Genomic DNA, 13,523 nt, shown 5'->3' on the forward strand with positions numbered 1-13,523 from the left:
CATGCTGTGGCAGCGTCCCATATAAAGTAGAGGAAGATGGGCACGGATGTTAGCCCAGGGCCCATCTTCCTCAGCAAAAAAGAGGAGGATTGGCATCGGGTGTTAGCTCAGGGCTGATCTTCCTCACAAAAAAAAGAAAGAAAAAGAAAAGAATTTTCTAAAGTTTTTAGAATTTTTTTTGAGATGAGCAGTGGCAAACCTTATTCACTAATTGTTTGCCTTGGAAATGGCCCATAGGCCGTCCCCATAGACTTCTTTAGAAGACAGCCAAGGTGGGTATGCAAGGAAAGCAGTGATGCCCTGAATGCTTTGATTTAATCTGCACTGTGCCCGATTGGATTGGGACATTTATGGTTTCTATTCTTCTAAAATAATGTTTACTTAAGATATTATTAAATGCACAGTTAGATAATATTGAAAAATAAAGTAAAAAGACGACGTGTAGTGTTAGATCTTGGAACGACTCACTGCTGCCATCTTTTGCCTCCTGCTTCTGATCATTCCTGTAAAAAGGAATATTCTGAATTCCCTAATTTAGTAGAAGACCAGAAAATTATTACTTTATTATTTTCAAATTATGGTACTCAATGCTAAATGAGAAATCTTTGTTGTTTCTTCTGTTTATGTGTCAATAGAGTTATGTGATACAGAAATCACATCTAAATATTAAGTGCCGTATTTCTTGATTTTTCAAATAGCTTTTCAAAATGTTAACCAAATAGATTTTTATATGGAAGTTTTACTTAATTTTTAGAAATAAAACCAAATGATTAAAAATATTTTCATAAGTTCATGTATCATATTTTATAGTTAAAATATGCCAATTTTAGGAGAATAATACCCTTGATCTGATTCAAAGCAATATAAATATAGCACCATATCTTGCTATTGAGGTTCAAATAGAAGATAATATTCCTGTAATTTTTAAAGTGAATTACTTATTGATAAACAAATGGAAATTTCTCAAGTTGGGAAATTAAACCATGTGAGTGATTGTTGTTGCTCTCCAGCATTTAAATAGGGAGAGTAATGACATTTCTTCAAAATTTACAATTTAAATTTTAAATCAAATTCTCTAGAATAGTAACCCAGTAGTGTCATAATAACTATATATGTGTGTGTATATATATATATATATATACACACACATATATATTTGAGGGGCTAATAAACACTGTTATTGGTCACAAAAGATATGCATTTGTTACCGGAAAATGTTACTCTGTTTTTAAAGATTTTCAAAGTAGTTAGCTAATTTTAATTAACCATTTTAGTTAAGATCAATTTATGGGTCATGTCACTATTTGGTTCGAAACTTCACAATTTCACACAAACAACCTTTTACCACAGCTACTGCTCATGTGATGGTGTCCTGCATTCACTCATTCATTCACCAGCAAATATTTATTGCCCATCTACTGTGGTTCAGACCCTGGGCAAAATTTGGAGACTCAATAGCAAACAATAGACAAGAAGACAAAATCCATATCTTCGTGGAGTTTAATTGTAAATCAGGGTTATTGGATGATGGAAGAAAAGGAAGCACACTGAGCAGGTAACCACACTCAAATATCCTCATTTCTTTCTAATTGTCTATAAGCTTTAGGGTGTTGGTGATTCTTTTATTCAATTCCTTTTTTTCCATGTTCTTTCATTGTTTTTGCCTCTTCAAGGGATTTTTGTTTATTATGCCAGGGCGTAGGTAGTACAATGAGGAAATAGGACCTACAGTGCTGAAGGAAAGCAAAGAGAGGGATAGAGAGAACATGTTCCATAATGGCTGAGGTTCCTGGAGATAGAGCGGAACCAGGAATGTTCTCAATGAAGGAATCAGAGAGCAGTGAGGTATCTAGTGAAGGCCCCTACGTGTGTCAAAAGTCACAACCTGGTGCTAAAATGTCTAAATTCAATGTAGGCTGGTCAGGCATAGAGAAGGTGAAGCATTATTGATCAACATGGACAGTGGGTCAGAAGTCTAGGTCAACAGGCATTGAAGAATTACATGTACAGAAAGAAGACATCAAATTATGAAGTGTGAAGCCGGGCACAGAATCCGAATAACAGGCACTGGCAGCAAAGTAAACTTTATGCTACGATTTCTCAGCAATGCTTATAGATTTCGTGGGTTTCTAGAGGATGAAGGAATTGACTCCCCAAGTTGACTGGCCTGATGCCTACAGACAAGACTAAGAAGGAGCAACTGCATGGAATAAGATACAAAGAGTAGAACAGGGGAGTTCTTGACAAGGTTCATCCTGACTTTCCACATAAACTTTAAAGATTTTATTTATTTTATTTTTTTCCCCCCCAAAGCTCCAGTGGATAGTTGTTTGTCGTAGCTGCACATCCTTCTAGTTGCTGTATGTGGGACTCGGCCTCAGGATGAACGGAGAAGTGGTGCCTCGATGCGCACCCGGGATCCGAACCCAGGCCGCCAGCATCGCAGCGCGCGCACTTAACCACCAAGCCACAGGGCCGGCCCCTCCACATAAACTTTAAGGCAGAGTTGATTTAGTACAAAAATTTCATCAACAAAATTTCAGCTTTTACACCAAACATCTAGGTCAATGGCTCTTAATGGAAGCATTACTGCCTCCCCAGGAGATATTTTAGAAGTGTGTGAGAGGGCATTTTCTTGTTGATACTAGTATTTAATGGTCCCAAGCCACACATTTTAAACATTCTGCAAGATATGGGACAATCCCACAGGAGGGAGAATTGCCTGTATCCTTTACCACTTTCAAGGGTCCCACCAAGCATCCACGGCTGTTAAGGACCTGTTCACAAGTATCTAACTCTACAACATTACTCCATTTTACATATAAGCAAAAAGCATTTTTGCATGGTTTTAATGTACATTGAATTTTGCAGGAATGCCACTAAAATATAAATTACAAAAAGATTTTACACTATTTCGCTCAGAAATTTCCCAAGATTTCTTCATAAGATTAAGAGCAGCATCATCAGTAGTATAAACTAGCAAAGGAACACTCCTGTATCCACCTGTTTTTTTTAGCCGTTACTATTACCGTGTTTCTAAGTATAAGGGCACGTATTGGTGTATTTGGTTAGCTCTTCTAGCCTAGTTGTGGCTAAGCATTTACACAAAGAAAAACACAGTTATTTTATTTTAAGTAATTTTCCTTTTATTTCTCATTTATATGTATATTTATGTCATGGTATTGTGTAGATCCTTAAAAATCAGCTAATATTTTCAGGGTAGCAAAGTGAGCATTACACAATATTTGTTATAAAAATGGGGCATTGAGTTTCAATAGGTTTGAGAATGAAATAGCTAAGTGATTCACTTAAGAAAATCAATAGCATCTGTTATGATCACATATAGCTCCAGGAAGGGAAGCTGGGTTCATTAACAAGTTTGGACTCCAACACCAAACCTTTAGAATCAGGTTAGTCTGTAAAAAATAATAATAAGTAATGATTAATCACATATGTAGGCCTCAAAATTGGCCTGCATGAAGAGGAAGAATCCACAATTCAATGCTGATTTTTCCTCAGTCTTACAGCCTCAAGTTCAGCTTCTTCCCTTAATCCCAAATATTTGTCCACATCACCATTTTATTGTGTTGTTTAGCTTTAACTTTGATACGGCCTTTTAGATTCATTTATCTTCTAGTGTCTCAGTTCACTCTTCAGATTAAGCCAAAACGTTCTGATTAAGCCCAACTCGCTGCTGGTTGCCTTCCCAATATCCATCCTCCCCAACTTACTTTTGCACAGGATCCAAATATTGTTCGGAGCAGCATGTCACCACCTATAAAACAACATTTCGCAGTCTCTCTTGCTGCTACATGTAATCTGTCAGTGAGACAAACGCGAGAGACTAATGGCGTCTTCAGAGAGCAGTTTGCTTTTGTGAAAGGGAAACTTGCTGTTGCTGTTTGTTCCTTCCTTCTCCTACAGATGCATTCTCCTGAAATGCAGACTGCAGGCTGGACTGGGACCCGCCACATTGCAACTGTGAGTTGTCCACGAGAATGAGAGCTACAGACCAAATATGGCTGAGCCTAAGATAGAAGGAGCCCAGGATACTGAAAGTTTCCTGGAGCCACTGCACCTGCTTTGGACTTCTGCTCCCTGGGCTTCTTATTATGGAAGAAAAATTAGCCTTTATTTGGTTAAGCCATGGCAGTTTTCTTCTACTAGTTGCAGCCAAACATAATCTCTGATTTATATGTTCTGTAATCTCTCCCCTCTGCTTACTATAGTTGTATCACTTTAAGTATCACTTAAGTAATCCCTCCCAATATATTTTCTATGAAAATTTAAAAAAAAAATCAATGAAATGAGTACATGAGTATGTCTGAAATCACATGTATGAGAAGATAAATCAATGAATGATATGAGATTTTTGTCATTGACCAATAAATGAAGTCACGTTTAAAGTTTTACATAATGAGCCCACCCTACAGCACCCAATGATTTTTACACCATCTCCCAAAATGAATAACTTATTTTCCATCACTGGCCTTCTTAATGTTTTCCACCCATTCCAATGTTACTCTCAAGGTTGTATAGGGTACACATTCTGAAATCAATTTACTCATTAAAATCCTTGAAGCTCCCATTTTATCACCTATAAGATAAGTAAAATCTTGCCTCTTAGATTGTTGTGAGGATTAAATGAATGAGTCAGCCTATGGTGAACAAATGACACCATATCTGGCACGTAGTGAGCAACTAATAAATTACGGCTAATATTAGTGATGACATCAAAATGCCCTTATACTTCTTTTGTTTTAGTCGCTATGCTAAAGCACATATATTATGTGATTGCGCCTATCTTATTCAGTCATCAAGACACAGAGGGGATACCACCTTCTCAATGAACACTTTTCATATTCATTTTTTCCTAATAAGCATTAACTGAATTTCTTCCACATGCAGATAATTATGTCTTATAGAATAATGATAAGAGTTCTCACTGATCTTTATTTTGTAAACTGGTTGTGTTTATTGCTTTCACTGAATTTTTAGAAATTCAAAAATGAGTGACATCCAGACCAGAGTCAAGTGGCTTTCCTATTTGTTATATTTCATAATAATATATATCTTTATATGCTTTAATTGGCTGTTCCTTACAATTTGTCACTTTAGTTTTTCTGTTGATAAGTATGATGTCAAATAGTTCCCATAATCTCTAAGTTTTGTCTGTGTACATGGAATACATACGTGACTAGTAGGATTTTATATTTCTTGTGGTCACATTCATTTTATTAAATATATACATGTATTTTTTATTTATTCATATTATATATATATTATAAATATATATATATATATATATATATATAAACGTTTTATCCTTGCAGAATTGTCAGGGGTAAAGACTTCTTAATGAATTTTCCAAATAATTGAACATTAAGTTTGTGTAAATATTTTGTTGAACATTTAATTTTGCTTATTATAAAAGTAACAAATTCTCATTAAAAATACATTAGAAAATTATGAAAAAGAAAAAAATCATAATCTCATGACCCAGAACTAAAACAGTTTGGTTTAACTATAGTCCACAAATGTGCATCCTCTTATTCAGTTAAAATTATATTTCTGTAATTTTCCCATTCCATTTTTTATGACTGTTCTTTACTATTCTAAGGTTAGATCATTCTTTATATAGCCAATTTTCTATCTTAGACATTTTGGCTGTTATTACATGATTTCTCCCAAGATAATCAAGTTTCAATTAAGATTGTTTTCTCAAATTGTTTGAAATGATAAAAGCTCCAAATGAAAAATAGACCAAACTTCTATTTCTGGATAAGGTGGAATCCCAATGCTTCTGTTGAAAATAATTAGAATTCTTAAATAAAAAACAAAAATATTCCTTTAAAGTATCAGAAATCTGGTGAAGCAAAAAGGACCAGCGAAACCAAGGTTGTAGACAGAGGAGAATGTGGACAGCTGAACTGATGCTGTACATCTGCTTTCCCTAGAAAACTTCGCCAATTCTGGATGCAGTGAAAGAGGCTGAGTTTTGAGACTTTTCCTGGGCAGAGGGCCATATCTGAGACACAGATGCAAGTAGAAGTTTTGCTGGTCTCACAGGGCTTCAAATTAAAACCTAATGAAGATGCCAGCAAGAAAGGAGGAACAGCGAATTGAGGCTGAAACATGGATGGTTTTCCCTTCAAAACTTTTTCTAATTCCTGAAGCTGCACAGAGCGAAAAAGCTAAGGAAAAAGCTTCTGAAGATCAGAACATAATTTTAACAGTCTTGCTGTGCAGAGGAGAAAAGTATTTGCATTCAGGACCTTTCTGAGACAGTGGCCTTGGGAAACACATCAGGTTCTCAGTTTAAATCCCTAGAAGGTTGCTCCCTGAGAGCTAGGGATAGCAGAGGTAGATGGACACTGATCAGTACTGTGGCCCCAACTCAATTCAGCTAGGTCCGTGATTGGATCAGAGATGACTGGGTCATCTATTTGCCTAACAAAGGAAAGAGTGAACCCTTTCAGGCAAACTTCTAAAATTTTTTAATATACAATGTCCAACCTTCAGTAAAATTTATTATGCAAGGATAAGAAAAAACTACCAATAACCAATCAACAAAAGTATAATAGAAATAGACCCATAGGTGATATAGATATTGGAGCTAACAGATAAGATATTTACAATAATAATGATCAATATGTTCATTGATATAGGAACGTAGAGTACACAAATGTAGGAAAAGATAGTGAAAAAACATGAAAAGATGGAGAAATTCACCTGAGAATCAGAATCTATGAGAAAGAATCCACTGGGAATTCTAGAACTTAAAGATAAAATAAATGAAATTTAACAATAAATTTTATTTAACCCATTCTATACTAAGTATTATCAAGTTCACATGTAACATTTGATAAAATCAACCATATGCTGGACTATAAAGCAAGTCACAACAAATTTGAAATGATTGGAATCATTCAGAGTATATTCTCAGACAATAGTGGAATTAAGTCAGAATTCAGTAACTAAAAAGAAATAGAAAATAGAAAATTCTCCATGTTAGGAACTTAATCTATACTGCTTCAGAATAAATCTATTTAAGAAAGTTGAATTATTTTCACATAAATTGTAAATGATGTATGTATATCAAAACCTGAGTTTTGTGAGATGCAACTAAAATGATATTTATAGTATCTATAAAATCTATTATGTCATGTATGAAATATATGAACTACAGCAAGTTACAGGCATTGACTGCAGCCAGTGTAAGGCCACTATTTTTGAGAGAGAGGAGGGATACAAAGGATTCCCTCCTTTTATCCAGGCTGTCACCCTAGGAGCATTTTCTGAGGTGTGGTACAGTTATATAGAATGTAAGGAAGAGCAGTAGTTTCACTGCTAAGAGAAGGCAGAGATTAGAGTTTGGGGTTACTAAGGTGGCTGTGATTTAGGAGAGAGGGTACCAAAGAAGGAGGATCCATGGAAAGGGAAATCCAGAAGTTTCCATAGAGACCCCACTTGGGTCTCTTGACCACATCTTGCATTCATGGAAGTGGAACAAGACTCTAAGAAGCTAGGTAGAGAGCAACTGCTGGGAGGCAGTGAGCTGAGCAGAGATTCTGGAACTTGTTCAGTGCTGTGGAGACTTTGATGGTCAGGCCCAACCAGAGTGGAGAGTCATTATAAATAAGTCAAAGACTGAATTGAGATACCAGAAAGGCCATCTGATAAGAGTGTGTGGACTGAATTGTGTTCCCTTAAAATTCATATGATGAAATCCTCACCCCCTGTGTGACTATATTTAAAGGTAGGGCCTTTAAAAAAAGTAATTAAGGTTAAATGAGCTCATGGGGATAGGGCCCTAATCTAATAGGACTGGTGTCCTTATAAGAAGAGTAAGAGAAACCAAGGATGTGTGCACACTGCGAAAAGACCATGTGAGGACCTAGCAAGACGGTAACCATCTAAAAGCCTAGAAGAGAAACCTACTGACAGCTTGATCTTGGACTTCTGGCCTCCAGAACTATGAAAAAATAAATTTCTATTGTTTAAGCTACCCAATCTGTCAGGTTCTGTTATGGCAGCCCTAGCAAACTAAAGTACATGTAGCTACACTTTGGGATTGAGGGTTACAACTAGAAGTATGAAAAAAACTGTAATAGACCTCTGTGAAGAAAGCCTAAAACCAAGGTCTGGCAGATAAATATATTCCATTGGTCCTTCACTGTCTGCCAACATAAATCCCAATACTATTTGAGGAAAATTAATGTAACTCAGTGCCTCTTCAAAATATTATCTGAAATTTTCAGAATACATTAAAAAACATTAGGTATGGAAAGAAGAAAGAGAAATAACCATGCAAAGAAAGAAGGAAAAGGACTTATCATGATAAATTTGTTGAAAACTAAAGATTTGAAAAGAAAACTTTAAGCAGCTAGAGAAAAACAACACATTACAAACAGGAAAACAACAATTGGGAAAATCCATAGATTTCTCAAATGAGGTTATGGAAGCATAAAACAATGGAACAAAATCTTTAAAAGGCAGAAATAAAAGAATATCAACTCAAAGTTTGAAATCTATTGAAAATATCCTTCAGGCATGATGGCAAAATAAAGATATCTTCAAATGAAAGAAAACAAGTAGAATTCATTGCTAGCAGCCTTGCTGTAACAGAAAAACTGAAGGAGGTTCTTCAGGCTGATAGGAAATGATACCAGAGGAAAACTAGGAATTTTAGGAAGTAAGGAAAAGCAACACAAATAGTAAATATCTGGATAAATATAAAAGACTATTTTCTCTTCTTAAGTTTGGTTAGATACACATGGGTGTTAAAAACAAAAATTTTAGGGGCCAGCCCCATGGCATAGTGGTTGGGTGCGCACGCTCCACTGCTGGCGGCCCGGGTTCAGATCCCAGGCACGCACTGATGCACCGCTTGTCAGGCCATGCTGTGGTGGCGTCCTGTATAAGGTGGAGGAAGATAGGCACAGATGTTAGCCCAGGGCCAGTCTTCCTCAGCAAAAAAAAAAAAAAAGGAGGATTTGCGTGGATGTTAGCTCAGGGCTGATCTCCCTCACAAAGGAAGGAAGATCCCCTTCCTTTAACATTTTCTGTTGTGGTTTTTGATTTACATAGATACAACATATTTAACAACTATAACATGAATGTCAGTTGTCTGTAGAGTAAAGAGACTTACGTGGTTGCAAGGCTTCTATATCTTCACTGAAGTGGTGCATTATTTCCTCTAGCAACTACTCATAAAAGAAATGCAAAGAGATATAGCTAGAAACAAAATATACACATTTGAAATAGACTATTAAAAATATTCAAGAAATCCAAAACAAGGCAGGCAAAAGGAAACAGAGGAATGAAAAAGAAGGGACAAATAGAAAAATAAAAAATAGGTAGATCTAAATCCAGCCATATTAATAATTATGTTAAATGTTAATGGTTTAAGCACTCCATTTAATTTTTTTTTTCTCCCTAAAGCCCCAGTACATAGTTGTATATTCTAGTTGCAGGTCCTTCTAGTTATCCTATGTGGGACGCCACCTCAGCATGGCTTGATGAGTGGTGTATAGGTCCATGCCCAGCATCTGAACTGGCGAACCCCGGGCGACTGAAGCGGAGTGCGCAAACTTAACCGCTATGCCACCAGATCGGCCCTTAAACACTGCATTTAAAGGGCAGAGATTAACAGAGTGAATAACAAGGAAGATCCAACTGCATGATGCCTACTAGAGGCTAAATACAAAACCACAAATATATTGAAAGTAAAGGGTGGAAAAAGATCTACCACGCAAAAGTAAGCAGAAGAACCCTAGAGCGGCTAAATTAATATCAGATAAAATAAATTTTAAGACAAAGGGAATTTACTGACATAAAGAGGGACATTGCATAATGATAAAAAAGATTAGGATTGAATGAGTGAAATGACTTTCTTTTGTAAGGTTGGCAAAGGGGGAAATTTGGAAAGGGGAATAAGGAAGGAAACTCTCCTCTTATATCACAGTCATGTTATGGGGGATAAATATTTTAGGAAAAAAGAATATATAGAAATTTATCATATGGAAAGTGACTTCCTTAAATTGAATTGTGCACTAGGAAAGTCAGTGTATGCTACCAGGACTAAAAGCGTCCCAGTTTAGGGCTACTGGTTTACCCAGGGAGCCTCCATTGCCTTTTTCAGGTCCCAATTCCTAAACTGGTTGGTGAGTAGTTGGACGTTTGTTATTTTATTCTTTTTAACTTATAAATAAGCTATCTCTTGATTTAATCTTAAAATTACTGATTTGCATGTGGTAATGGAATATTTATAGTACCTACATATAAGTATGTAAAATACATAAAAATATAAAAATGTAATCATATAAATGAATTCAGTAATAATAGACACAGCAATTAAAACAAGCTTTGCAATGTCATTATTCCCCTATCAAATTTGCTAAGTCTTCTTCACTCATAATATTCAGCGTTGGTTAGAATGGTGAAATGCTAATGAAATGCACATTGTCGTAACTGTTTTAGTGGTTAGTTTGCAATATATGTCAAGATTCTGAAAAGCATTTCACTTAGTCTGTTATGTAAAATATTTTTGAAAGATGCATTTTCGTTTTATTAAGCAGAGCATGGGAAACACAGTTAAACCTTTCTTTGAAAGTTCAGAGCAATAGTATAAATTAAGATACCATGACAGTCTCAAGTGTCATTTCCTCTTGCCCCATACTAAATGACCGTGGTCTCAAAACATTTAGCTATAACCAAGCAAGAGCTTGTCTATATAGGTTACTCGAGCGCCTCTGCCTTCACGCTGCACTCACGCACACACACACACGCACACACACACACAGAGAACATCAAGATAGCTATCTCCTTTTTTAACACAGTCCTTGCACTGGTATAAATCAGGAGACTTCCTTAAAGCTTTTCTAGCTTTATTTAACAGGACATATAGTAAAATATTTTGCAGAACAGTTCCCGACAAAAAGAATGAAAAGTATTGAGCGGATGATTTTGCTGTGAAACAGATTTCTAGGGCTGTTTGGTGGATAGATGTCAACCTGAAAAGAGGCATCTTAGTGATTGTAAGTGGCCTTGCCTTGCTTCATACTGTAAGCTGATAAATTTAAATGAAGGCACGGAAAGCATAATGTCAGGTTGGACATGCAAGAAAAGGTCAAAGAATTGAAAACAGCATGAAGTCTCAAAACACTTCAGGAGATGAGCATAGGGCTCTAAAATTAACAAAATGAAATTCAATGGAGAGAAACATAAAGTCCTTCCCTTAGGTTACAACAGTGGCATGGACAAGTCCAGCTGGGAGCCTGCAGATTCCGGAAAGTGATCCCTTGTACCAGGCCTGCACTGGCTGCTCCCAGGCCTTGGAACATGAGTGTTCCTGGAATCAATTGCTTCCCACTCCGTTTGATCTGCTTAGGGAAATTTCCTTCCAGTGTCTTCAAGGGAAGATTGGGTTTCCTAACTATTGCAAGCTGTTGCTAATTCTATTCAGAGGAGCATCAGTGATACCCGCTAATCTAATTCCCCAAGTGCCTAGAAAGCCATCTTCATCCTAGTATCGCTGGACATGAAAATTAAGCACCAATTATAGTCTACTATGCCTCTGAGACCTCTGACACCACCTGGAAGCCTATTTAGAGTCACCCTAGTTGTGACTGTCAGCACTGCCGTCCCCAACTGCCACCTAAAATTCAAGCCCTCTGATCACTTTGCTTCTCATCGTCACCTTCTCACAATCCTGTGTATTCTTCTGGAATTTTTGGCTTCACACAATTAAATCTCCCTAAATTATTATTTTTTAATCAGTTGTAGTTTTATTATTAAGATTCATTAATTTGTACCAATTTTTAAGAGACTTCTTTGACATAGATCCATTAAGCTCAAGTTTTATAATTCTCACTCTTTCCATATGATTTATCATTACTCTTCATTAAGCATAAATTACTCTTATTGTCTATACTGTTTAACTATCAATATACTAAAGTCTTGGAAAAAAATTAATTTCAACTTTAATAGATAAATTTACAGTAGCTGTTGCTCTAAATCAGGAATATTCAGCCAAATTGTTTTTATTTAACTCAGTCCACTTTATTTAAAGGTAAAATCTGTTCTAGCTCTTAGCAAAATTTAACAATAGGTAATTCATATGCCTTTTACCTAGAAACTTATATTACATGTATTTCTGGATAAAATTTTGTCAGAAATTTGATTTTCCTAATTTATTAAAAAAGTTTTTCAGGCAAGATTTTAAATTTTGAATCAGCTTGCTTAATGCACTGAACAGTAGTTCCTTCATCTATTTTTACTGTGTTCACCTCTGTGTTTCTAAGTAAGGTTCTTTACTACTAACTCTTCATTTATCCACTTTAGCTACCATCTATTGATTGCTTGTAACGATAATCGAGGGTTTAGTTCTCTTTCAGCCAGTCACTCTCCAATTTCACTCCATTGGACTGCTAATTCATTCCTTCATTCATTAGCTCATCAAATATTTACTAAATGCCAATTCAGTGACAGGCCATGTCCTAGGTACTGAGGATACAGCAATATTACTTACCTCATAGAACTGATATTTAGGAGAGAAAGAAAGACAGTAAACACAGAAATTCATTTTTCCATGTTATATCATCAGTTTGTAAGTGGTAGGATCTTTGAGGAAAAATAGAGAAGGAATCGGTGCTAGAGATTTAGAGGGCTGCTTATGAAGGAGTGTTCAGGAGACACTTCTCTAAGTAGTTGACATTTGAAAGCAGATTTGAACACAGTGAGAGAAATAGCTTTATGAGTATCTAGAATGTGTGTGCCTGCCTAGAGGCAGCGGGCAAAGCAACAATAAAAGCCTTAAGGAAGAGTGTCCTTAGCAAATGTAAAGAATGGCAAGAAAGCCACCGTGGCAGCCAGGGGTGAGACAATGAAGAGCATTTAGGTCATGGAAAGTGTTAGAGCAGGTCTTCGAGAGGATGTGACCACCAGTTGACCCTTGAGCTGGACCCAGATAATCAGAGGCTCCTCATCCCCTACTCCTGTCCTCAGAATGTGCATTCTACCCACATTAGGAGCTGTTTCAAGGGCACAGCCTTGATAGAGTAAGGTGTTGTTGAAACCATCCTGATGGTATATATGACTGAACCCCGTTAAGGCCTCTTTATAAACTTTTAAGATTCTGGTGGGCGGATGTGGAGATCTACTCATCTTGCATCTGCCCAAGACAAGCCTTCCTTATTAAACCTGCCACCTACCAATCTAGAGGGGTATGCCTCTTTCTTTGGTTTCTCCTTGGTGTCTGTGTATGGGAGCTAGTTTCAGATTTCACCCAGAAAATTCCCAAGGTTGTGAACCAACAGAAAGGCCTTTGTCGTTTCAGTGTGGTGGGAAGCCATTGGAGAATTTTGACCCGGAGAATGATGTAATTTAAAAGTTAAATGGTGGCCAGCCCTGGAGGCCTAGTGGTTAAGTTCAGCATGCTCCACTTTGGCAGCCCCAGTTCAGTTCCCAGGCTCTGACTACACCATTAGTCTATCAGTGGCCACGCTGTGACGGCAGCTCAC

The sequence above is a fragment of the Ceratotherium simum genome, chromosome 18 (assembly GCF_057802395.1).
Source record: "Ceratotherium simum simum isolate JZ-2026a chromosome 18, ASM5780239v1, whole genome shotgun sequence".
Taxonomy (NCBI): Eukaryota; Metazoa; Chordata; class Mammalia; order Perissodactyla; family Rhinocerotidae; genus Ceratotherium; species Ceratotherium simum.